This window comes from Podarcis liolepis (genome assembly GCF_965112155.1).
Source record: "Podarcis liolepis genome assembly, chromosome: 4".
Taxonomy (NCBI): Eukaryota; Metazoa; Chordata; class Lepidosauria; order Squamata; family Lacertidae; genus Podarcis; species Podarcis liolepis.
The window spans coordinates 50,808,139-50,833,977 of record NC_139558.1 but is presented as its reverse complement, the minus strand read 5'-3'; the positions used below and the strand labels follow the sequence as shown (position 1 = coordinate 50,833,977).

General features: G+C 42.2%; 2 long non-coding RNA genes across 2 annotated transcripts; one reads left to right on the top strand and one right to left on the bottom strand.

The window, feature by feature from the left end:
• The first annotated feature begins 8,883 nt into the window (after positions 1-8,883).
• LOC310705545 lies at positions 8,884-15,204 on the top strand. The gene is made up of 2 exons (XR_014525385.1): positions 8,884-9,983; positions 14,735-15,204. It is a non-coding gene; the product is annotated as an uncharacterized lncRNA (long non-coding RNA).
• Positions 12,497-20,280, bottom strand: LOC310705543. Its single transcript, XR_014525384.1, has 3 exons — positions 20,170-20,280; positions 16,919-17,498; positions 12,497-13,829 (listed from the first exon to the last, which is right to left on the bottom strand). It is a non-coding gene; the product is annotated as an uncharacterized lncRNA (long non-coding RNA).
• Between the last annotated feature and the right edge of the window lie 5,559 nt (positions 20,281-25,839).

Genomic DNA, 25,839 nt, shown 5'->3' with positions numbered 1-25,839 from the left:
CGTTTTCATTGTTTTGTTAATGTTTCAGTGGAAGGATTTTGGTGCAGGCGCATCTTTTCTCTTCATGCCTCTCCTTGACAAGCAAACACCTTTGCCCCATTCTGGGTTAGATCCTACCAGATCTATCTCATCTGCCTGGGCAATCCCTGCAAAGTCACTGTTGGGAAACAGAAGAGGAGCCATACAGGATCACATGGTTTACGTATACAGTGGTACCTCAGGTTACATACGCTTCAGATTACATACGCTTCAGGTTACAGACTCCGCTAACCCAGAAATAGTGCTTCAGGTTAAGAACTTTGCTTCAGGATGAGAACAGAAATCGTGCTCCGGTGGCACAGCAGCAGCAGGAGGCCCCATTAGCTAAAGTGGTGCTTCAGGTTAAGAACAGTTTCAGGTTAAGTACGGACCTCCGGAACAAATTAAGTACTTAACCTGAGGTACCACTGTACTTTACGTATATTTTAAATTCTGGCTGTAAATTTTTTAAGTGATAATTTTATATTTTCTGTAAACCGCTTTTCTTCAAACAATCCAGTGGTATCTACATTTTTGGGAAATAAATAACTAAATACAATGCCATTGGAAAGATCCTCAGGGAAGGTGTTTTAGGGGCATTGGGGAGGAAGCGTGAGGAAGTCCAGCACATGCAACTGTAGATCCAAGCCATTTTCTCCAGACAGTCCATTTCATGTGTGAATCAAGCCTGTCAGATAATTAAAGTTGCCAAGGTACAAGCACAGTAGTGCTGCACTTAGTGGCACATCGCTTAAAATGCCACAGTTCCAGGCAGTGCTTTTTTTCTGGGGGTACGCATACCCCTAAACATTTTGTGAATCTAAGTTTGGCCTCATTGAGGGGCAGTATTTCAATATGAGGAGGAAAATGAGAGTACCCCTAAACACACACACACACACACATATATATATATATATATATACCGTATTTTTTGCACCATAACACTCACTTTTTTCCTCCTAAAAAGTAAGGGGAAATGTCTGTGCGTGTTATGGAGGGAATGCCTACAGGTGGCATGCCTACGGATTTTCCTCCTCTAAAAACTACGTGCGTGTTATGGTCGGGTGCGTGTTATAGAGCGAAAAATACGATATATATATATATTAGAAAAAAGTACTGGTTCCAGGTGTGCAATTCAACAGAGCATGTAGTAATTGAAAATACAATAACTACAGTTTCAAATGGTCTCAGTGGAACAGGCACCATTTTAGTGAGAATGAAGAAGAAAGCTGGTCCAAGGTAGACAGCAAGCAAGCAAACAAGCAAGCAAGCAAGCAAGCAAACAAGCAAGCAAACAAATAAACAAACAGGATTACGTATTTGATTAGTGATCCGGGATAGACACTTCTAAACTCCCCCCCCCCTTTCCCTTCCATGATATTCTAGTCTTAACTCCCAGGATGTTCTATCTTATGAACATATATCAGCACCAAGATAAGAAGAAAAAAACTGGCTCCCTAAACCTATGAGAAAATAAGCAATACACTAGATAACATCTGAAGTTAATAAAATGTATTGAAATGGATGAATCCCATTAAACTTTCCATGCCTATAGAGGAGAGATTAGTCTTTTGTTTGAACTCCTGGGCTGTTTTATTCAGTTTTTAATTATTCTTGTCCTTGTATCTCACTTTCCTATCTCCTTATTCCAAACTGACATGAGACTGCTCAAAAGTGTGATCAAAACACCATGAATATGCAAATCAAGTATTTGCCTTACATTTCAGTAGCTGCAAATCAAGAAACAAGGTGAAATTTGATATTCAGAACACACAGATAATGCACACTGAAAGAAAATGCATTTATCCTTAACTCTTATTTTTAGCCTAACCAATCTCAAATGAAACTCAGCGCAATGTAAATATGAAAGGATGCCAAGTTTGCAGTGCAGTTTTGCATCTGATTTTCTGCTCCTTCTAGTACTCCCTTATGGAAGCTCATTGTTTGTTTGTTTGTTTAAAAGCACTTCTAAACCGCTTAATATTTAAAATCTCCAAGTGGTGTACAAAACAACAGTAAAACAACATAATAAACACAGAGATAAAAACAAAAATCTAGTAATAACAGTGTTCAATCTTATGGGTCAGGGAAAGCCAGGGCAAAAATGTATGTCTTTATTTTTTATATAATTTTAATTAAATTTTACAAATAGTACAAATAAACAAACCATGCTGATCTGTTATTTTTTGTACATGGCAAGACAAAGCATTTTCTTTAAAGAAAATATGCTTAATTACTTATTTACAACTTGGTAAAAAAAAGAAGATACGTCTTTACAATGTACACCAAATACTTGATGGATGATGCTTCAGGTATGGCAGAGGGAAGAAATTCCAGAGTGCAGGGACAATGGCAGAAAATGCCCATTTTCAAGCCACTGTCTTCTGATATTCTGCAGGGTGTGGTGCCCTGTGCAGAATATATCTAGATGATCGAAATGATATTACAGGTGTGTACAGGGCAGGACTGGCACAACCATTGGGTAGAGGGAGGCAACTGCCTCAGGCAGCCGTTGCTGAGGGGCAACAACAGTACAGCTTTCTTGGCTGTTCCACTTCACTGGAGGGCAGAAGTGGATGTTCCAGGTGGCCTGCCAAACACCCTCTAAAATAGACAGCGGCCCTCAGGTGTGCTGGGGGATGCCGCTATGCTGTTGCCAGTGTTGACGTTTGAGTCAGCTCTCAGTCCAATTACCTTCTGAACATGGAAGGGGGGTACCATCTTGTCCTTTGTCTCAGGTATCAAAATGTCTTGGACCAGCTCTGGTACAGGGGCAGGCAGTCCTTCAGGTAACCTGATCCCAATTGTTCAGGTAGCTAATTGGCAGGCAGTGTAGTTCCTTTAGCACAGGTGAAAGAGAAGGGTGCCTGGGTGCTCGGCTCAACAACCTAGCCATAGGTTAGGAATTCTACACATATTAGGTTGGATCTAGAGATGATTGAGTAGAACTCAACTCATGCATTAGGCTTTTTCTATCTCATTCCCCCTCCTATTGCAGCCCCCCTACATCATCTGGGAGAAGAAAAGACGAAGGACTAAACCCTACACAAATCCAGAGTGGGGTCCCTAAGATGGTTGAATGAAGCCTTGTATACCTCCTTCTGGCAACTCCTGCAGCCAAGTTATTGCCCAGTGTATTACTCTGTTTTCCTTTGGACCACATCAGTGAGGCCAAGAAGAGGGTCTTGTCATCTGGGCAGCCCAGGAGCTTCATACACACTGCCCCAGGGTGGTCACTTTGGTGCTGCTAACACAGTGATTTGACTTCACCCCCAGAGGCCCACTCCATTGTCATTCAAGACAGATAGATGCCAACAACAACGTCATTCTGGGGGGTAAATGGACCCTTTGGAATTGCATGGGATGGGTCACCGGGGGCTGCAGTAGGGAACTGAGTGCTTTTCTGCTCATGCAAGACAGTGCTGGACCCAAGGCATAGACTCATCCAACCTTATTCTTTGTTCTCTTGCATGTCCCCAAAGTGTGAATGAGTACATTATTTTTCCATACACAGTCACAAAGGATTTTAAGAGAGAAATTGCATTAATGTTCTTGAAGCATTTAGAAGACTGTAAGCAGCGAGACAACCAGAGGAGCAGGAATCATTCTGAGCTGCTTTTCAGCCCTTGCAGCTGAGGAACTTGGGCCCAAGAAAAGGTGAGTTGTGCATGACTGAGCAGGGCTTTGAAACCAGATCTTGTAGCTTAAATCCAACATACCCTGTGATGGACTGCATAAGCTCTCATTTCATTAATGGGAGCACTTTATAGCAGGACAAAGGCTGTGTTTGTTTTCATGAAGTCAGGCGAGATGACAGACTCATGTTGTATAGGCTCGAACCTGTGCTGATACTAAACCCAGATTTATGAAGGGGGTGGCATTTCTCCAGTTTCTTCAAATCTGGAGTCTGCTGCAGGAATTAAGAGCTTTGCATGCATTAAAATACTAGTATGAACTTGCCACACAAACGAACATGTCAAAGTTGATAAGTGTTGGACTCCATTGTAAAAATAATAATAATTAGAATTAGAAGGACAGTTTTAAAAAAAAGCAAAGAAAGAGCTGAATGCTTTCTTGCTAATAAACAAGTTTGCCTAAAGCTTCGGTAGTGGTCAAAATTCCATAGCTATGCTTTGGTCTCTACAAAAAGAGTTAGCATGTGTAACTAATCGCTGTCCAAACTCATTTAGAGACCCTAAGAACTGTTTGGTAAAAGAAGTGCAAGCTTTTGAAGGAAGACACAATCTGAGCAGTAGCCACCTAGTGGAAGAATCACTGCTATGGCATGCAATTGAGCCCCACCAGGAGTACTCTGCTGAAAGTTTCCCCCTTTTTGGCACTATTTTTTGCCCCAACCATTCTGCAGCAATTTGTGTGAAATACAGCGATGCTGCCTGTCACAATACATTTGCAATAACAATGAGCAATGTAGTTCAGTAGAAGCAAAGTAGCAATTTAACAATTTCTTGGAAATACGTTTAAAAAAATAAAAATTTCAAAGTAAGAACCGTGCGTGTATTTCCGTTCTTTCCGCTGGAAGAAGTGCAAGGAGATTTAGGGGAGGTAATGGGTAGCTCATGCAAGGTCCATGTGCCGGATATTGAAAATGGGCAACATGACACAAGATGTATAATACAAATAATAAGAATGTGTGGTTGCAGTAGAATGATATGCAAGAACAGCAAACAAACTGGATAGGTATGGAAGTGTGGAGGGCCGTGATGGAAAATGTGTGTGGTGTGGTGCTGAGGAGGCCACTGTATTGAAAAATTATCAAGTAGCTATGCCCCTGGGTCCCATGCTGCTGTGATTTGGCGACTTCTCTTCTCATCCCATCCGCCCCTTTAATGAATCAATACAGCTACTTCACTCTTCAGGTAAGTTTGCAGCAAGGCGCTGCGGGTTAAACCACAGAGCCTAGGACTTGCCGATCAGAAGGTCGGCGGTTCGAATCCCCGCGACGGGGTGAGCTCCTGTTGCTCGGTCCCTGCTCCTGCCAACCTAGCAGTTCAAAAGCACGTCAAAGTGCAAGTAGATAAATAGGTACCGCTCCAGCGGGAAGGTAAACGGCGTTTCCGTGCGCTGCTCTGGTTCGCCAGAAACGGCTTACTCATGCTGGCCACATGACCCGTGTTAACGGAAAAATCCAAGGGCTCCCTTGGGCAAAAACAAAGACACCAACCAGGATTACTTGGAGCAAAACAGCAGCCTGTAGGCTTGGCCTTTATTGAACTGTTGCAACAGGGTGCTCCCCTCACTTGCAGGAGAGAGGAAGGACAAAGAAAAATGGTGTGCAAGACCTTATAAAGACTATTGAAATTGCCACCCTGTAGATAAAGACCACCCCCAGAAACATCATACAAACATCACAGAAGGGGTGTAACCTAAGACCACCCCTCAGATACATACATCACAGAAAGGAGGGGTTGAGGGAGGAGTTGTGGTCTGAGTGTCCTGTCACCTGGCTGGTTCCCCCTTTCCCCCTCCCCATGAGTACTTTCCAGGTGACAGAGGGGAGTTTGCAGTTTCCTGCCCCCAGAGGGAAGAGCTGATTATCGTCCTTTGCTCCAGTCCATGCTGAATCCACTCCCATATGCAAGTTCTTTGTGATCTTGATGGTCTTCTGTCTGGGACCATCAGGGTTGGCATAGCAACTGGGCAGGGCTCCTGTGGATATGCTGGTATGCTCAAGGGATGATGGCTGTCCTGTATCAAACCTTCCCCATTTTGTAGTCCTTCCTTCATGGAGTAAAATAAAAGTGGAACAGTGCAAATCCGATGTATGGTTGATTTTCTATGAATTTATAACAGAAGCCTAGTGTATGTAGTGTGTGAGTGTGAGTGAAGTTTGTACAAACTGAATGATTGGGGGGGGGGGGTTTCCTGCTACACCCAGAAGCTGTACGCCGGCTCCCTCGGCCAATAAAGTGAGATGAGCGCCGCAACCCCAGAGTCAGCCACAACTTTACCTAATAGCAGAACCTGCAACAGAAGCTGGGCAAACTACCTGCAAAGAGAAGGTGACATGGAGCACACGGCTCAAATAGAATTGCCTCTTTCCTGCAAAAATCCTGACCTGGTGGCTTCCAGATTTCAAGCCTGAGCCACTCCAGATTGGTTGACCAATTAACTTGCAGATTAATAGGACAGCCAGGCTGCAAAGTAAGTCACCTCCTGGATTGCATAGTGAACTCTGTGCCACAGCTGGGGTGGAGGGAGAGAACTTGATATTTACTAGAAAACTTTGTTCTCTTTCACTTATTAAGTTGAAGTAAACAGATGGTTGGCGTTACACACTCCCGATGTGAGTGAGTGGCGTGGCAGGTCACCCGGTCAAAAATGGTTCCCAGGTTTCGTGGGTGGAGCCTCATGAGACGAATGAGAACAACCCTCCACAATTTATGAAACTGGCCCTTGGGTGGCCCGAGGGTTACATAAGCTTACCATAAATGACTAAAATGCCTGAAAGAGAAGTGTGGTTGGGGTGTGGTTTCCTGCAGGGATTTCACAAGCTGAGCATGTAATTGAAGATGCAGTTAATAACCGTTGCAGCGGAAGGCAATTCTGTGTACCAGTTACCCTGGATGCAACAAAGGCCAGGGTATGGAAGATTTGTTTAATAAAGCTTGGAAGGAAAGCGGGATTTTGAGGGAAGCACATCTGCCCTCAAAATGTGCAGGGTTTTGTTTTGCCTGGCAGCAAATATAAGGGAGACTTCATGTCCCTCTAATCAAACTTGGCCTAAGAAGGTGGCCTGGGATGCCTCCACTATCCCAACACAGGAGAAGCTACTTTCTCTCCTCTCCTTGCCTCCTGAACATGGGGTGTGTGTGTGTGTAGGAGAATTGAAAATATATTCCCCTGAATTTAGGCAGGAAAGAGAGGATATTATCTACCCCAACCTCGTAGTGTCTCTGGTAGAGCAGACCAGGCTACCTGTTGATACGATAACCATTTCCTGGGTTCTGTTTCCACAGATTAAAAATCTTAGAAAGTAGCTTTTAGAAAGAAGGAGACTTGGCAGAAACCAAAGACCATCTTGTTCTGTTCCACACCCAAGGCACAGCAGTCCTGCCTTCCATGAAGCGGATGAGACAATCCCCCTGGACAGTTGCTGTCATGCAGGTGCCCTGAGTTGGCTAGAGGGCAGAGCACATTCAGGAAGGCTTCTTCCTATAAAGTGGAAATAGGAAAATAGAAAATGGAGGGAAACTCCTCCTGTAAAACTGAGAATAATTCAAACAAGGTCATCAGGAGAGATTGTATTTCAGCATTTACAGCACTGTAGTTCCTATTTAAAGAAAAACAAAGGAGGCCCGTTTGGAGCATTTTCCTTCTCCCAAGGAAAGAGAAAGGGAACCCCCAGTGCATCTATTACTCTAGATGAGGATTTCCCAAACTTGGGTCTCCATCTGTTTTTGGACTACCCATCAGCCCTGACCATTGGTCCTGCCAGCTAAGGATGATGGAAGTTGTAGTCCAAGAACAGCTAGAAACCCAGGTTTTGGAAACCCTGCTTAGAGCAGGATATTAAGATGCAACACAACTTAGAAACAGAACATGGCCTCCACATTGATTCTTCTATAGATCTGTGGGGGTTTCATAGAATCAGAGAATTGCAGAGTTGGAAAAGTTCCCAAGGATCATCTAGTCCAAGCCCCTGCAAAGCACGAATATGCAGCTGGCCTGTATGGGAATCGAACCTGTGACCTTGGCATTATCAGCACCACACGCAGGCTTCAGGTCAGGTTTGGTAACAAAACTTTATTTATTTATTTATTTATTTATTTATTTATTTATTTGACCACTGCCCTGTATATTGGCAACATTAACATAGTCAATAACATTTCAAGGCTGATTTGACTAGCTACAGAAATCTTTTGTTTCCCACTAGCACTGCCAGATAGCGCTCAACAGTTCCATCCATGCTTACGCAAAAGCTGCCAGGAGGGTAGAAGGTTTATGCCTTACCTCCAAAGCTAAGTACAGAAACTGCAAATCCCAGCTGGCAGAGTACATTGTTTGCCACCCGATCGCTCTTGAAACAAATTCATTCCTAAGGAAAGACAATCCTTGGGAATGTGCCTGTGATGGGGGAGTTGTGTGGCAATTGTCATCTTGCTGTGCTGAGGGCTTGAGGGACGGTGCTTCTAGGATGAATGAAAAGCACCTGGCTGCAGCTAGCAGCCAAGCTCAGCGATCACCAGCAACACATTCTGTTCACCGATAGCAGCCAGGTAATTGGAACTGTCTTGCGCCTAGCATGCAAAGGCACCTTATGCACAATACTGTTTCTCATCTGCATTGGTGTGAAAAGAAAAAGAATCTTTTCGGAAGGCAACATTGATAGTTTTTTAAGAGCTCCAGTCCAAGTGGTTGTTTACATATATGTCACTTTAATGATTACCTGTATTGTTTTTAACAGTGTTTTTTATTTTAATGTTGTATACCACCCTGGTATTTTATGATACGGTGGTACAGAGATACACTTGCAAATAGATGAAATAACTGTTCATGTGTTGCTAAAAACGACATCTTCGTACATGGATTTTCCTTTCGCAATGATTTTTTTTTTTTTACGCCAGCAAATTCTCCTGCATGGAGATCTGATCTTTGAATATTTATCAAGATTGGCCTATGTGGAGATATTTTCTCTGAAGGCATCAGGAGAGCACCAATATATAACCACTGGGGCAGGTTTTTTTTGTATAGCAGCTACATGTACTCACTTTATGAAGGGTATTTGAGTAATGGGGATTCATTTCTGTCAGGGACTGCCATCGGAACAAGCGAGGGAGGCAGGGGTCCTCCGAAACTCCTGAGGAGCAGTTCCTCTTCCAGCGGTGGGAAAAGCCACACCGCCCCTTCCGTCACCAAGCTTGCGCAGAAGGGTGAAACGCAAGGAGGAGAGGAGGAGGCTTGGGGTGCCCAAGTTCTTATGTTGGGGGAGAAACCGAAAGGGGCCACTCCCGAATTCTGCAAGTGACTAAGACGGACATGAACTTTGTGGATCTGCACTGTAAATAGTTTTCACCAATAAAACCTGTAAAAGACAGGTCGGAGTCCTGCCTGGTTACTCACGAGCAACCACCACCAGCACCTGACAATTTCCATAGTCCAAATGCAGAGAGGTTTGTTCATTTCTTAAATGTGTGCTGAAATGCAGCATTACTGTTTCGTCTCTACTTATTCTTGGGGTCAGTCCACCGCTTAAAGAAGTGGATGGCCGATAGGTTCTCACAATCTTAAGTGTTTATTCATATCGATAATGGTGCTGTTTCAAAGAGATCAATGAAATGCTGCTGTTTCCTAGTTTTGACGGTGTGTGGGGAGAAGAGAGGAAGGGGGAATCTCATTGCTTGTGTAGAAACTTCAGGTGTGCAGGGTTGGATATAACCCTTTGTTACAATTCTGGGGTGCTCACCATTTATTAGGATCCCTTTCCTACTACATGACAACTACTTTATTAGGTATGATCACTTCTGAGGCTGTTTGTGAACTAGTGCACACTTCTGTCACCACTCCTACACTCTGGATAATTGCCTGGCCTGAAGAATACAATAGTTGGCCATCTCCCGCCCTCCCCAGCCAAAAAAAAGAAAGCCTGATTAAGAACATCAACCCATCTCTAACTTTCTGAGTGGAAAAGTTGCTATTAAGCTAGAGGTGACTTCTTATGTGTACATAATATAGTACTATATACACACAGCTGAAGGAATCAAATATTTCTCACGCCCTTTGGGAAACGGTTGACCTTTCAGTATCAAGACCCATATTAGATGATTTCTTAGGTATGCCAGTTATCTAAAAAAACATTTTCTTCCTTAGCTGCTCTCATGAGCCTCAGGTTATAAATCTATGCACATTTGACGCCAGTGGAAAATCTGCATCGTGACTCCCTGGAGTGACCGAAGGATGTGCCAGGAAGAAGACAGAGCTTTGCTGTGCTGCCTGGAGAGGAAGAGGTCAGGAATATGGTGGTTTCTGTTTCTGTCGTGATGTCTGAGCAAGACAGCTTCCTGCTCTCTCAAACTGGAATGCTTGCTCTCATAAACAGCCGTCAACTACCAGCAACATTCAGTTACTTGAGGCATTCTTAGGATCACCCCCCACCCCTCTTGTTTTGAACATCTATTTTCAGCTGGATGCTTGCTCTATGGTTTTGAGCTGCAAGGCTGTCTACTTTCAAATGCAGCAACTCAAGGAGCATAGAGGGGTGGCCCTCAGCTTTTAACTTACTAGCATTCTCATCCAGCTTCCAGACAGAGGTACAAGAAACACATCAGAGCAGCACAATAATGGAACATGGCAGCTTAAGTTAGGCGTGATGCACTGCAGAGCCAGGAATAAATGGAGACAAGCTGTTTCCTATTACCTGTATCTGAAGAAGGTCAGAGCAGATCTTTCCAGTAAAAGAAGAGTTGTCTTCTTGAACCTTGCCCCAAAACTGAGACCAGGCACTAACCACTACAGCAGTTACGGCTGGAGGGGAAATTGGATTTGCTTCTCTCTTTGAATTTTTTTTTTCTTTGTTGACTGCGGCAACTAGGACCTTCATATTTCTGGCCCTGCTCCAGTGAAAGTCGTGTGATCTGTGCAAGATCACGGATCTTGCGCAGGGTCACAATTTTGCATGTTTTACCCCAAAACATGCATTTTGGGGCTCTGTGAACCCGGATGTCCCAATTTAATTGGGGCAGTTGCAGGATATGCAATACTTTCCTGTCATTTGCTGTCCCCAGCATCTTCTGCCTAAGGTAGCTGCCTCACTGCTTCACAGTAGGACAGATTGCCTAATGTGGACACTCTCAGTGAGAAAACTGCATAAATGCAGGCTTTGCTGTTCTAAAGAACTGACTTGGAAACATTGTGCAAGGCTGTGGGTTCATGCCCCATGCAGAGCTTGAGGGGGAAAGGGTCATAGAAGAATTTCCCCCACAAGGGATGAAATATTCATTGCTGAACCATCAAAGTTACTTCATGCCCACAAAACATAAAAATAAACAAGCTAACCACAAACCTTCTTTCATGGGTCAGTAACCATATTGGGCCTGCACAGAAACGCCATACCACCTTTTCCTCAACCCTCTCTAGAGTGCACATAACTACTTAAAGCTGTATTGATTATTTTCACTTTTCGGGAAAGTGAATAAAGGCCAAGACCTCCTATTTCCAAAAAAGAAGGGGGGAGCTTCCATTAAGATCCCCAGCTGTAAGGAGGAAGATCAAAGACATTGACTTTGCCATGAGATGGGAATTATCTTAGCAGCTTCTGAGGAAGAAAAAGAGTACGGTATGAGAGAGCATTGGGCCTCAGTGACTAACCCGTGGAGTTCTTCTCAATGATCTGGAACCCTGAGATTTGGTACAAATGGGCTCAGTGATATTTCCCAATCAACACAGAAATCAACATCCCTGATTATGTTGGTTTCCCAATTGCAACGAGCTCTTAATAGCAAGCAGAAGCTCACACCCTGGCTTCTCCTTCCACCCGAACTGCACACAACACACAGCTGTTCAAAGGAAAGAGCCGATGTCAGGGAATAAAAGCATGGCCCCAGTCCTTAATCAACACTTTCATGAGCTACAAATGAGCAGGCAATTGGGTTCAGTTTGCTTAAAATAAAAATGGTGCGCCAAAGCATAAAACAAAGGTGAAATATAAAGAAACATCCCACATGCTTAAGTATAAAAATACAAACACATCTGTATAATCCAGCAAAAGGTCAGAGACATCATTAAAAAAGATTGTTCCTTAAAACGTTTCCAACAATACAATTGGGCAGATATTTTCTTACATCTTGTTGTACTGATATGTCATTAAGTTGCCTGCTATTCTTCAATTTCAATATGTTGGTTAATTTTGCCCTATAGGAATGCTTCCATGACTATAATGACGAATTGTCTACTGTAGGTGCCCTTGAGTCCGTCCCCTCCACCATTTCTAGCAGATTGCTAGCTGAGTGGCTATTAGAAGGTACATGGTGGGCTCCATGACCTCTGGTAAGACCAGACCATATTTCCATGTAATCTACTGAATGAGTTAGCCCAAAGTCTGCACCCTGTTGTTATTTCACTTTCTATTATTCTGCCCACCCAAATGATCATTATTTTGGGACAAAACAAAGACATAGAAATATGATGTGTTTCTTGTCTCCAGCATGTGCTGGCTGTTCTGTGGGGTGGCCTAAGGCGTTTTGGCCCCTAAGGAGAAACGCCCTGCTACCGTCCCCACAACAGTGGAGCAAACTCTGTAAGAGCTTCTCCTCAAGAATCCAACTCAGCGGGAGGGGAGGCAGTGGCAGAGCAAGCCGATTGGGCGCCTGGAGTGGCCTCAGAGGAGTCTGCCTGCCTCCTGCCACTCAGCTGCCCTACAGCTGAGAGGGAGGCAGCGGGCGGACCATTTGGGGCAGCGCAGAGCCTGCAGGCACTCAAGTCACTGTGTCACTCTCAGGAGAGACACTTGGCTCAGGTGCATTGCAGACCCCGTGGTGAGTGCTGCCCAGCATTTTGTCTCTCCCCTCAGTGGTGACATCCGGAGCGGCCCATCCCCACCACACCCCCTTCCTCTGCCCCTATGGGGAGGCAGGAGCTGGAACGGGGTAGCACCTCTTGGTAGGTGCTGCCTGAGGCTACTGCCTCAGCCCGGTTCATGGGTGGGCTGGTTCTGCGATTGAGTCTTGTGGGTGTTAAACACCAGCAAGATATCAGTTTATAAAAGCTTTCTTTCAAAGCCTTGTGCTCACAGTCTGCTGTGGAAAGCTCTGCCAGACCCAATTCCATGCTTCTTCAGGAATATCTTCCCTCATTCCATCTGGTCTAACATGTTTAAATAAATCTGGTTTGATATGTTGATTTTTAAATAAATCCATGATCATAAAAATATTATATATATTTCTCAGTAATTTCTGTTTCAGTGCTTTTATCATTAAGCTTTTAAGTTCTGCTTTCCTTAAAGGGCCAATTTTTATCAACAAGCACAGGGCAATGTGTCTGACTTGGAAATATTGAAATAAAGATGGTCAGTATTGCCTCACTCAATGTTCCTATCCCCTATAGTTATAATCCGTGGGTTGCCACCTGATTTTATTCTGCTCCAAATGTGATTTTAACCTGTAATTTAATTGATTGTTTGATTTATGTTTTTAATGTATCATACTTTGATGTTAGCCACCCTGTGCCTGGTCCTGGCCAGGGAGGGCAGGGTATAAATAAATTTTATTATTATGACTACTACTACTACTATCTCTTTGCTTGTTTCTTCATATGATTTAAAAATCCTGTCTTTAAAAAGCCTCTACCATCCAATCAAATCATTATACCATCCATTATACCATTATATCATCCATTGTTGTAAATCACCCCAAAGAGTGGCATCAGCTCATTCATATTTGTAACAAATTGCTGTGAATGGGGACATCCCTGGACTTTTGCATCTATTCCAAATTTTTAAAAAAACAAGTTTTAGTGCATGTATTTGTTCTCTGGATTTTGCAATGCAGTTCTCCAACCAAAAACGTCCCCCCAAATGCAAAGTTTAAGCTAAAGTGTTCACTTACAAAAACATACAAACGTGACTGTGCGTAATAAGACGAGATGTGAATGTTCGTGTAGAGTATAAATATTCGGAAACGCTTGGTTCGCAGCACAAGTTTGCAAGCTGTTCTTCAGAATTGTTTGTGCATCGAACAGGAAACATATATTTTGCTAAGGATTACATAAAACAAATGCAAGGCTGTCAGGCCCTGAGCCCCCTTCCAGACTAATGGGCCCCGGCAATTTGTGCCAGCTTCTTCCCCATCTTGTCGGCCCTGGGAAAAACAAAACATTTGGTTAGTTCAGTGACATGTTAACAAACGACTTTGAAATTGCATTTTCTCTCTCTCTTTGTTGTCTGGCTAGATACAGCTCCTAATGGACAAACCTCTTCTGTGAAAAGCAGGTTGAAACAGGCAGAGGAGAGGCAGGCAGGCAGGCAGGTCTTTAAGGCTGACTCTGTCCAGGCCCACGAGGTATCCTGTTCTCATCCAGGCATGCCACGAAATTGATGCTATTAGTGTTACATGTGGCATCTGTGCTGTAGTTGGCTCATCCAAACCCATGGTCAGCCCGAAACAGTTTCTTGCCAAAAGGAAAATGCAAGATGGTACCCCCCCCCACAAAATTCCATGCATGGTAGTTGACTGGACTGGGAACTGAATCTTACTTCAACACTGGTGAATGGATAGCATACTCCATCACACTTGAAGCAGCAAGATACACTGCAGGAGGTGAGGAGGCTATGTGGCAACAGAAGGGAATGGCTGGTTGCTCAGGAAGAATAGCCAGGGACTCTTACTGCTGCCCCGGAAAACCTGCTGCATGAGGCAGTTGCCTAATGGAAGGGATGGCCCTGCTCAACCTCTTAAAAATGCAGCAAGATTTTGCAGAAGTTGCTCCATCCACATTCCAAGCATCTGGATGACGTCAATGTGTATTTAAAAAAACATTTTAAAATATATCCTCCTTGTTTACATAACAGTGTAAATATTCCATAATTTATATATCCTTAGCCAATGGAAGAATGCTAGAAGGCAAGAATGGGAGACGGGTTGGGGCGATTGGTTTCAACCGACTGAAAATTCATTCAAAGGCAAATAAATGCCTTTCATTACCAACACTGTTTCTAACCCATACATCCACGTCTCCCTCTCCCTCTCTCTGTCTTCTCCTTTAGCTTCCAAGAGGTGTAAAATGATCAAACAACATCCTTTAGTAGGACCCTCATCTTCTGCTATACATTTTGCTATACATAGCTGAACACCTCTCAAGATACTACAAGCAAATTTGACATGATGGTTCCTGTCATCAAGGAGCAGGTTTTTGTCTATGTTGGGATACAACTGGATACCATTTTGAATCAAGATGGTAGACTGAACCTTTCGAAACGGCACTAATGCTACCCACTGATTTCAAAGCTGTTCTGATTTTGTTGTTGTTGTTGTTGTTTCATAGAGCAACATCAGATACATGGTGTAATCACCTGGTTCAGGTGAAATTCCAGCATACCTCAGTGACTAGTGTCCCCTATTGTTTCCCCCAGTCTTTTATATAGCTTATCCTTTTGGGATTCTTTCAACTCATTGTTTCATAATTGTATTTAAACATGTACAAGCTGGAATAAGTGATATATCAACTGCCTGTTTACTATATTTGTCCTCTAGTTGTTTCTTTTGAGTAACAAAACAGCTCCCCCCTCCAGAAACAGATCCTTAAATTTAATTATTGATTATTTTCCCTTGTTGCTAAAGTTGCCAGTTAAATTTCCTTGATTAAAATTCCATATCTCAAAACCACTGTATCCATCCCAAATCTTCAAAATCAAAGCTATTTTAATTATCAATCTCCATCTCCTAGAAACCATAATATGTATTTCAGTGGTGTCTCAAAATAAAACTGCTCAAATTATCTCCATTGGGACTCGTCGTCATCAAGGACCCGCTGAGCTACAAATTGCAGCTGACAGGCATTATCAGCTTTTATGATTTCCTCTTATTTCCTGATACTCTTTCAGCTCTAAAAAAATGTTTGATTTTTCTCTTGATTCATAGATCACTTGATCTGTTGCCATTTGCCACATTGAACAACCTAAGCATTAGCAAGTAACATTTTCTTGCAGTTTCCCATTCAGTGCTGGCGTTTTCAAAAGATCATCTGCCACACACGGAAGCCGTGAGTAGACAAAGTAGGAACATTAAACATAGAAAGCTGCCTTATACTGAGTGAGTCTTTGGATCCCTTTAGCTCAGTTTTGTCCACATAGACTGAGATCCAATGTAGCTCATAAGGGTTTCAGACTGGGGATATTCCCCGCCCTACCTGGAGATGCCAGAAACTGGCACCTCCTGCATGCAAAGCAGCATGGGCAGTGAGCTTCATTTGGTTCTCAAAGCTTCACCTGTTGGCCAATAGTCACTATCTTCAAGGAAATTTGGAGGCAAATGGGAGGGCAGGCCCTATCATTAGGTAAAATGAGGCAGCCTCCTCAGGCTGCAAATGCTGGATGTTGGCTGCAAATAGATTTTTCTTTTCTGGAAGCAAATAGTATGTAAATGAGCACCAAACTGGCACTACATTCTACTGTATTTATGGAATTGGCTTTTATATTTTCTGAAAGCTCAGGTATAATGCAGAGATTAACAGTTAGGAAGATGTCCGGAAAATGGAATAAACTGCCATGCGAATGCAGCCTTAGACAAAAAGCAGAGCAGCACATCTGATTCCTGTGCAACTTGCTTAGCTGTTTGCAATTCCAAGGTTCTTCCTCATTGTTCACACACATTTCTATGCACAATTTCCAACTCTGTTCTAGGGAGAATCCCGTTTTTAAATTTCTTAAGGCTTTCACCCACTCTTTTAGGGCAAAACAGGGCAAAAAGGAAGGAGGGCTGTTGAAGAAAATGCTCCAACTGCATTTCAGGAGCAGTCAAATGAAGTATAGAAAAGGTTCAACAAAGTGACAGCAGCATGTTCTAGCTGAAAGAAAAGATATTCTTATCTGACAGATAAAATGTTGTATCGCCTGTGCTTCAGTGACAAAAATAGCTTTGTTTCTTTTGACCCTGTCACACTGCTTGACATCCTGGGTCTAAAGGAATAATGTAATCAAAATGAACAAAGTCTTCATTCCTTCTGGTTCCTTTTAAATTGCCAGACTACAAAATGTAGTGTTTACAAGACATACATTCCGGACAAAAGAAAAAAAAATGCCTCTTTTTGAGGGTTGTGCTTGTCAGACCGCAGAGGCACGAACGGAAAAAGACCTCCTCCAACACAAAGACATTTTTCACAGAGTTCTCTGGTCTGAGAGAAAAACCACTCTGGGCTGCCACTTCACTTAATAAGAGACCAGCTCACTCACCTGGGTCTGAGCGGGTCATTGCAACATGTTAATTCTTTTCAACTTATGGAGCCAGCCATATCTCTTCTTTTTCTCCTCAATGCAGGCGAACCAATATTTTTAGAAACTGTTGTGGTTTAGAGGCTGGAATGTCGTGTTCGGCTATAGGAAAGCCAGGTTCAAAGCCCCACTCAGAGCCAATTCACATTTTACCATTTAACCTTCAGGGTTTTTTTTTTGTGTTGTTGTTTTTTAAAGATAGAACCCCAGTTTAAACTGCAATATTCAGTGCTGTCAAACATGCACACACCTTGAAGTGCCCTGGGGTTTAATCCATGGCACACACTGAAGCAGTAGCTCAGAAAATCTCTTCCCTCACCTCCATGTTTACCTCAGGGAAACCTGCCTGCTCAAATGCACTCGTGTCATTTCCACCTGACATGGTTATACGTTTTGTAGAGGAGTAGCTCCGTGTTAGTCATTTGCAGCAAAAGTAACAAAGAATCGCGCGAGACCTTAAAAATGAACAAATTTATTATTGCACAAGTCTTTCTGAAGTCCCTCGGATAGATGAAGCATTATCTTCAGTTGATGTGGTCAACTGAAATATACATGGTGAAATATGCAAAGTGGGGAAATGCAGCTCGTCACATTCACACCATACATTTTAAACACATGACTTCCTTGAAAGACTCCTGGTCCCAACACCCTTAACAAACTACAGTTCCAAGCATTCTTTGAGGGAAGCCCTGTTTTTAAAATATGCTTTAAATGTTTGGTGTGCATTTGTCTGGAGTTGAAGGGCAATCAAATGCAAAAAGTACTGTCTGTGATAATTCTATTGCAGCTTAAATGTATGCAGAATTAACACAGTTCTCCTTCCCAATAGTGGTATTACAGACTATTACACTTCATGCATCTGATGAGGTGGGCTCTATTCCACATAATAAATTTGTTAGTATTTAAGGAACCTCAAGACTCTGTCTTTTTCAGTCTCTTACATTTTTTTTGGGGGGGGGGGGTCATTAAACTTCAAGTAACTTTTGAATCCAGGTTTTAAAAGTACAGTTTGCATTTGCTGTCAGCTATGAACCTCACAGGGTGACCTGGGGCAACAGTCTTTTCCTTACAGTCTAATCTACTTCACAAGGTTGTTGTCAGACTAACGTAACTAATAAATAAATTTCAAAGGAAAAGGGCCTTCAAGATACCAGAAATGACCATGGGAGCTGATGATACAAGCTTGAAATCAAGGTAGGTTAAACTGATTTGCCAGTAATCTAGGGTGTTAGTAATTGCATAATATATCATGAGTAAAAATTCACCCTACGTTAGTGGTTGGTTCATAATGCTGGTGCCGTCAGATAACTAAAATGAAATGAGTGAAGACATTGGTCCAAGTTCTGTGGTGGAGATTTCTGTGACATGGACCATTAGCATTCATGCTGGCCTTCTTGAAAGAGCAGCCAAGTTGTGCTGGTAGTGAATAACCATCTGTGTCTTACAGTTTCTCTCCCCCACTTTGGAACATAAGTTGCTTCCAATCTATCCTGATTTGTTCACACAAAGATTGCAGGGAGGTTAGATGATATCAGTTGCACTTACTGAGAATTAATTCTCATTTGTTTGTGTGGAGGTAATATTGTTATTCTATCCCACCCACTCCCCAATAAAAAATTAGTTATCCCACACTTTCCAGTTCATTTTCTGTCCTTATTATTTACTTATTGAATTTATATCCTACCATTTTCTCGGAGGAGCTCAAGGTGGTGTACAAGGTTCTTCCCCTCCTCATTTAATCCTCACGACAATCCTGTGAACCAGGTAAGGCTGAGCTTCATGGCTGAGTGGGGAGAACCCTGGTCTCCCACACTAACCATTACATCACACTGGCTCTCACGAGAAGTCAATTTTGGGAGGAAGCACGTTTGTTGCCCAAGAGTGCCAAATGAACTTTAATTGCACAACATGAATTTGCTGATAAGGGATCGGATCCCACCAGAAAATAGTGACCTTCTGGAAATGCTTTTAGACCGATCGAAATATTAGGATGGTTTCATATCAAGCCACTCACCCTTTTCTGCCCTCCTACTGAAAACTAAACAAAAAGAATGCTATACTTCCTAACTGTCAAGGACAATATAGAAAATATTCCTTCCAGTAGCACCTTAGAGACCAACTAAGTTGCTCTCTAAGGTACTACTGGAAGGAATTCTATTTTATTTTTTTGTTTCGACTACTGCAGACCAACACAGCTACCTACCTGTGTCAAGGACAATGTCTGTGTTGTCTTCCCAGGGAATCAGACAGAGGCCATTTGCAGCATGACTCTGACCATGTTTTCTTAGAACAGGCAAGTGGAACTGGTGGCGCTCCATATTTTGTTGGACTATAATTGCTGCCATCTATGATCACTGGTCATACTTTCTGGGGCTGATGGGAGTTAAAGTCCAATAGTATCTGGGGGTGCATAGCAATTCCCAGTCTCTGATTTAGGAACTAACTCCATCCCCAGGTAAGTGAGCATAGGACTGCAGCCTTTGGATGGTTTCCTAGGAAACAACATCAATAAAACCATTCTGATGTGGTACAATTTCGTGGCCATGTTATATAGCTTTCCTGTTATATCAGGTGTTTTCTAGCATTTCAATGATGGCTTTTAAAAACTAAAGTAATCTTAACTACATTTAACTAAAGAATGAGGTGTCAGACCACATGCATTCTTAACCATGCAAACTCAGCTTTTTCTCTACCCCATATTACAGGAATTTTCTCTCTCTCCATCCTGTATGTTACCCAAAATCTATAGCTATATCAGCATTTATTTATTTTTAGCTTGTGCAATGTTAAAGTTCCATGGGGCTCTGAATCTTTGTAAAACTACATGTTTTAAAACCATCATCGGTGCCCCGGCTAGAATCTTATAATTCACTACTTCCCTTAGTTTTGCAGTATTGTACAAAACCCAGCAGCAACTGCACCTTTAAAGCATGCAGCCCTTACAAGACCTATCCAAGGTCAACATGAGCCTTACCTAGAATTGCACTCCACAGAGACCCTCCCCTATGGATAGTTTTTCTGCACAATAAAAGCAGATGGGGGAGAAAAATTGTAAGAAAAGAGCCTTCAGCTCCTGCAGATCTGTCTGTGTCTCTGCAGTGTGATTTGAGCTGTCGCCTGGTGCTTTGATGTGAATCCCTTTCCTTGAAATTCTAAATTGTCTCCCTTGTCATTATTTTTCCCCCTCCCCATCTACTTGCGAGATAGCTAACCTCATTGTGACATCATGCACCTGCCAGTCACAGAGAGTTAAAAGCACCCTGAACGCAGCCCCGTCAGGCTCCACTGCAAACTGACGCAAATGAAACACTTCTCGCTCTCCCCGCAGCTGCAACTGACTGCTCTGACTGTAGCCCCTTAATTCCACTGGGGAGAGTGCAGGAGGGGAGGGGTGTGTGACTCAGTCAGCTCCAGTATGGCCTGGTATTTTAGGTAATCAGCCTACTCATTTAAACTGCAGCCAACATGGCATGGCAAGAGCACTCGTCTAGGTCAAGGAGAAACTGTTCTCTTTCACAGCTATCGCTGGGCAGACAAATGCTGCGCCACTGAACAGCTTAGCTGACTTTTCCGAAAGCTACAGCTGCCTATGCGCTGCACACTCCCCCACTCTAACACCCCACAAGGATGGTTGTTTGTTCCTTTCAAATATCCCTTATCTTAAATTCTCTTATCCAGCCCGAGATATACGGACAGCTATCTGAAGGGGAGGAGATAAACTGAAAATGTAGGTGTTAGAAGCAAGAATAAAAAAATGAAAACCAGCAGTCAGTTGCACCACCAATCCATAGATGCTGTTCTTTTGGATGGGGAGGTTTACTAGGGTAGGATGGGGGGAGAAAATGAGCCTTCCTCACTTCTTCACATTTACATGCTCCAGGCCACAAGATGTTTGCTCTTACATGAATGATGTTAATAGCAGAATTGCCTCTTACCCCGAGCTGTGGTTTCTTTGCACATTTTCTATTTGTCCTTCTGCTAATGAAATATTGAGCACAATGGTACTCATAGCCGGAATTGGGGGTGGCTCTGGAATCTTAAGAACTGCCTGGGATTTCTTTTAACATAGCAGTGTTAAAAGGATCTGTCAGTCTTACTCCAAATGGCAAAGGTGAGGGTAGAACAAGAAAATGGAGACAGATGAAACCTAAAACCAGGTAGATAGATAAACTTTATTCGCCTTAGCCAACGGCCATAGCAACATAAAACAAGCAATATATACAATTAAAAAGACAACAATGGGTAAAAAGGACAACCAGATGACCAAGATTATCGTTCAGATAGTGGAGGGAGGGAACGCTAAAAGGGTTCTCGGGAAGCTGCAGTCGTCATTTCAGCAGTCTCCTTACAGCAGCCTTCACGACTCCTTTCATACTGATGACAGCAACATACAATAGAGCAAGCGCCGCTGCCAACACAAAGATCAGCAGGTTGTTTTCCAGTGCCAAGCAAGATTTAGCCTGTGGTTGGGAATGTAGTTGAGGTTTCAAAAGGTTTAAATAAAGAAAATAGCTGACTAACCCTTGAGCTCCTTGGAGAAAAGGCGGCATATAAACATATAGTAGTAGTAGTAGTAATAATAATAATAATAATAATAATAATAATAATAATAATGTGTGCCTTCAGTCTCTAGGGGGTCCTCCAATCCCATAAATCTTCTTAAATCACCATACATCATATGCAGTAATAACAATCTACCATATATAATATTATATACAATAATTATCATTGTATATCCATATATATTATTTTACTTTTGGTTTGTATGCAGTGGTAGAGATGGGCAAATTCAGTTTACCGCCATTTCTCACTTTCCCTCTCTTCAGTTCAGTCCTCCACATTTGCATTTTTTTTTTCTTTTTTTAAGTCCTTATGAAAATTCACCAGCATTTTAGTTCAATTGTATCCTAATATACTCATGTTTGATGCCATTTTGCTAATGTACACATCTTTGCAAAGTGATTCACTCTAACTGAATGTATTTTTGCCTGTTTTTCCATTAATATATGCGTTTATATGCACACTTTGCTCTGGCATTTGCATTTTCATATGCATTGTTTGGCTGGAGAACTGCACTGCAAAATTCGGAGAAGTGCGCATTTTACACATGGCTGGATTTTCACACATTTGTTTTTGGACAATTAGGCAAGTTTGCCTTCAAGTGTGAACTGAATAAAAATTCTCTCCTATCCCTCTGCAATGGCTATATGATACTCTTTGTTTCTTTTAAATAATCTTTCCTGTGGCAAAAGACTTCATATTTAATTAAAGTTCTTTTTCTCATAATGTTTCATCTCCAGTCAGAATGTATGCAATTTGGTATTGGTGTATAATTAAATTACATGGGGAGGACTCCCCCCCCCCAAAAAAAATATTTCACACAAGGGCTTGCAACACTGTGGCTGCCGTTGGGAACACAATTGCCAGAAAGTGCTTTCACTCTACAGAATTGCTCAGTACAGTGGTACCTTGGGTTAAGAACTTAATTTGTTCCAGAGGTCCATTCTTAACCTGAAACTGTTCTTAACCTGAGGTACCACTTTAGCTAATGGGGCCTCCCACTGCCACCTCGCCACCTTCATGCAATTTCTGTTCTCATCCTGAAGCAAAGTTCTTAACCCGAGGTACTATTTCTGGGTTCGCGGAATCTGTCATCTGAAGCGTCTGTAACCTTAAGCGTCTGTAACCCGAGGTACCACTGTATAGCTAGAAGGGAAAACAACAGACCACCATTATTAACAAAACTTGCATTGCAAGGTCTGATTCCAGCGGTCACTTCCATTTTGAGACGTTCTATGGAAAATATCTATTTCTTTGCTTGCTTAAATAGGAAAACTGTGGCCATAATTTGAAATGTATCAAGTACTGGCTTGTAAAAAATGAGGGGACATAAGACTGCAATCCTATATAGGCCTGCTCAGGAGTAAATCCCACTTAATTCAATGGCACTTAGTCCGATGTAAGAGTGCATAGGATTGCAGTCTAAAGCACTAGTCTGGTGCTTAAGAATACAATTCTATTTCCATCTACAGAACTCTTGTGCAGGCTTTCTCCCTCTTTTGCTCACCTTCCCTCTTTGCCAAATCCCTGTAATAGAATGAAGGTGATGTTGCAGCCAGCACTCAACTATACAAATGGCTTGTAACATCCACAGTCATGTGAATTTTCAGACATTCTGGTAGATGCTATTTATATATGAGAGAGTTTGCTTAGTTCATGCTAGCAAAGCCCTTTTATAATTTCGTCAAGGATGAATTGCTGTTTAACTGCTAATTCTAATGGGGAGCGGCAAACACCTCTCATTCCCTAGACTTGGTCAAAACCCTGCTGGATGCTTTAGCTGAGATTCCTGTATTGCAGGGAGTTAGACTAGATGACCCTTGGGGTCCCTTCCCACTCTACAACTCTATGATTCTCAGAAGGAAAGCACTCCTTTTTAAAAAGAGACAGAAGTGTATTGTGCTTATATTTTATAATGAATGATTTTAGAGTGTTGTTTATGCTGTACTTTTGTACTGTTTTATTGTTGTTAGCCGCCCTGAGCCCGGCTTCGGCTGGGGAGGGCGGGATATAAATAAAATTTATTATTATTATTATACAGAGAAAATATTGTGAGCTCCAGACATTCCTCTGTTCAGCTCAGCCATGATAACCTAAGTGGGTGACCTTAGGCTAACCACTTTCTCTCAACTTCTCTCTAATATAGAATGTTAACCTACCTTACGGTCTTCAAATAAAAACATATTGGAGATCCTGGGCCACAGGGAGGTTAGGCTGGCCTCAACCAGAGCCAGGGCTTTTTCGGCCATGGCCCTGATCTGGTGGAACGCTCTGTCACAAGAGACTAGGGCCCTGCGGGACTTGACATGTTTCCGCAGGGCCTGCAAGACAGAGCTGTTCCACCAGGCCTTTGGCCAAGGCACAATCTGTTTGTTTTTTTAAATGATATTTATTGAAAGTTTTATAGAATTACAAAAAAGAAGAAAACAGAAAAAGAAAAAACAAAGAAAAAACAAAGAAAAAACAAACCACATCAAACAAATCAAATTCAAAAAACAAAAATACACCACAAACACTCAAAAACAAACCCATCATTCTCAAATCCTCAACTGTCATTACCTTCTTTCTTTGACCTCCTCCTCCTCCCTTTTTTTGTATCCTAGTTGTTAACTGCCGCAGCAAATCCTTTCCATATTTCATAATATTCTGTCATTACATTACCTTAATCTATTTTAATTTTATCTTACTATAAAAAAACTTAAATCTTAAAACTTAAATCTTATTTTTACCAACTTCTCATAACCATAATATTCTTACATAATTCTTTAAACATTTTTGCTAAAGCCAGGTAATCTGACCCCCTCTCTCCTTCTGTAATCTTCATAGAATGCTAGCCCAATGGTTGCCATTAATTTGATTCTGAACTGATTTTAGAATGTATTTCAATCAATTGACTGTGATTTTATGTAAACTGTGCTATTTTTACTGCTGTTAGCCGCTCTGAGCCCAGCTTTGGCCGGGGAGGGCAGGATATAAATATATTATTATTATTATTATTATTATTATTATTATTATTATTATTATTATTATGGCTGCTGAGGCAATGGAATCAAAGGCACCTTGAGCTGATTTGGCAGAGTGTTTGTGTGTGCCATATACATACTAACTAAGGAACCAACAACCAAACAGGACTGCGTCAGATTGGTTGTCAGAGCTGCTTAGACTTACTCCAAATGTAACTATTCAGTTGCTGTATTGCATCAGTGCTTTAAATAGCCAGGGAAGCTTCCAGCAAATGCAGTGCATGGGTGGGGGGAGGAATAAAAGAGAAGAGACATGACAAAGGGAGCAAATGGCTGATCAGCTAGTATTCCTCTGAATTACATTGTTACCCTAGATTGGCGCTGATTTGAGGTGTTGGTGGTTACCCTCATGTGGAAAGAATGCAGAATTTGGTTCTTCGAACATGCTTTCTTTTGAAGTGGGGTGAAGAAGAAAAAGCCTTTTCTATTTAAACAAAGGGAGGTCAGTTGAAGTTCATCCAATTCTCATGCGCACAGCACAGTGGAAACCCCACATGCTTGGTCCTTCATGACTGTTGCTGGCTCAGCCTCCTTGTCTTTGGCTCTTCCCCTTTTTAAGCATCTTTTTTTCTCTTCTTTTTCTATGTTTCTGCCTTGCTGCTCTTGAAATAACCCAGTTATGGAGTCCTCTCATATTATCTACTTGTCCTGCAATTATTGCCAGCCAGCATAATGGTCCACTTATTTTAGAAGCCCCAATCATGCGGAGAGTCATCTGTGTGCATACAGTTGTATGCACAGAAGCTCTCTTCAGACCTTTCAAATGAAGACACTTCAGCCTTTAACAACCATACAAAATATCAGCCTGGGTGATTCTTGGGCATGGCAACCTATATGAACCTAATGTCACTCTATGAACCTGTTGTTACAGGTAAAGAAGCAGTGGCAGTTGGCAACCCCATTAATGACACAGGAGCCTAACATGGAATTGTAGCTCAGTTGAATCCAAGTATCTTGTCTAGCAAACAGACAAATTTTGGGATATGTCCACCACTCTGCCACTGATAGCCATCAAGCTCCAAGGTAGCGGTGAAGCTGTCACAAACCACAGAATAGGATACCGGAACATATCAGTATTCCCAAAACAACTGAGTTATAATTTCTTGACATTTTGACCCTTGAGTGAACATGGAAAGCCCTTAACACAACATGTTAAACTGAAAGGTTTTCTGCTAATTGAGTAAGATTTCAAGCTGAGGTTGGGAGGGTATGTTCATGTTAAAACGGAGAGCAAATTAAATGAATGAGCCCTCTCTATTTCACTTGTTTTAGTCATGAAAGAGAATGGCGATTGAAACA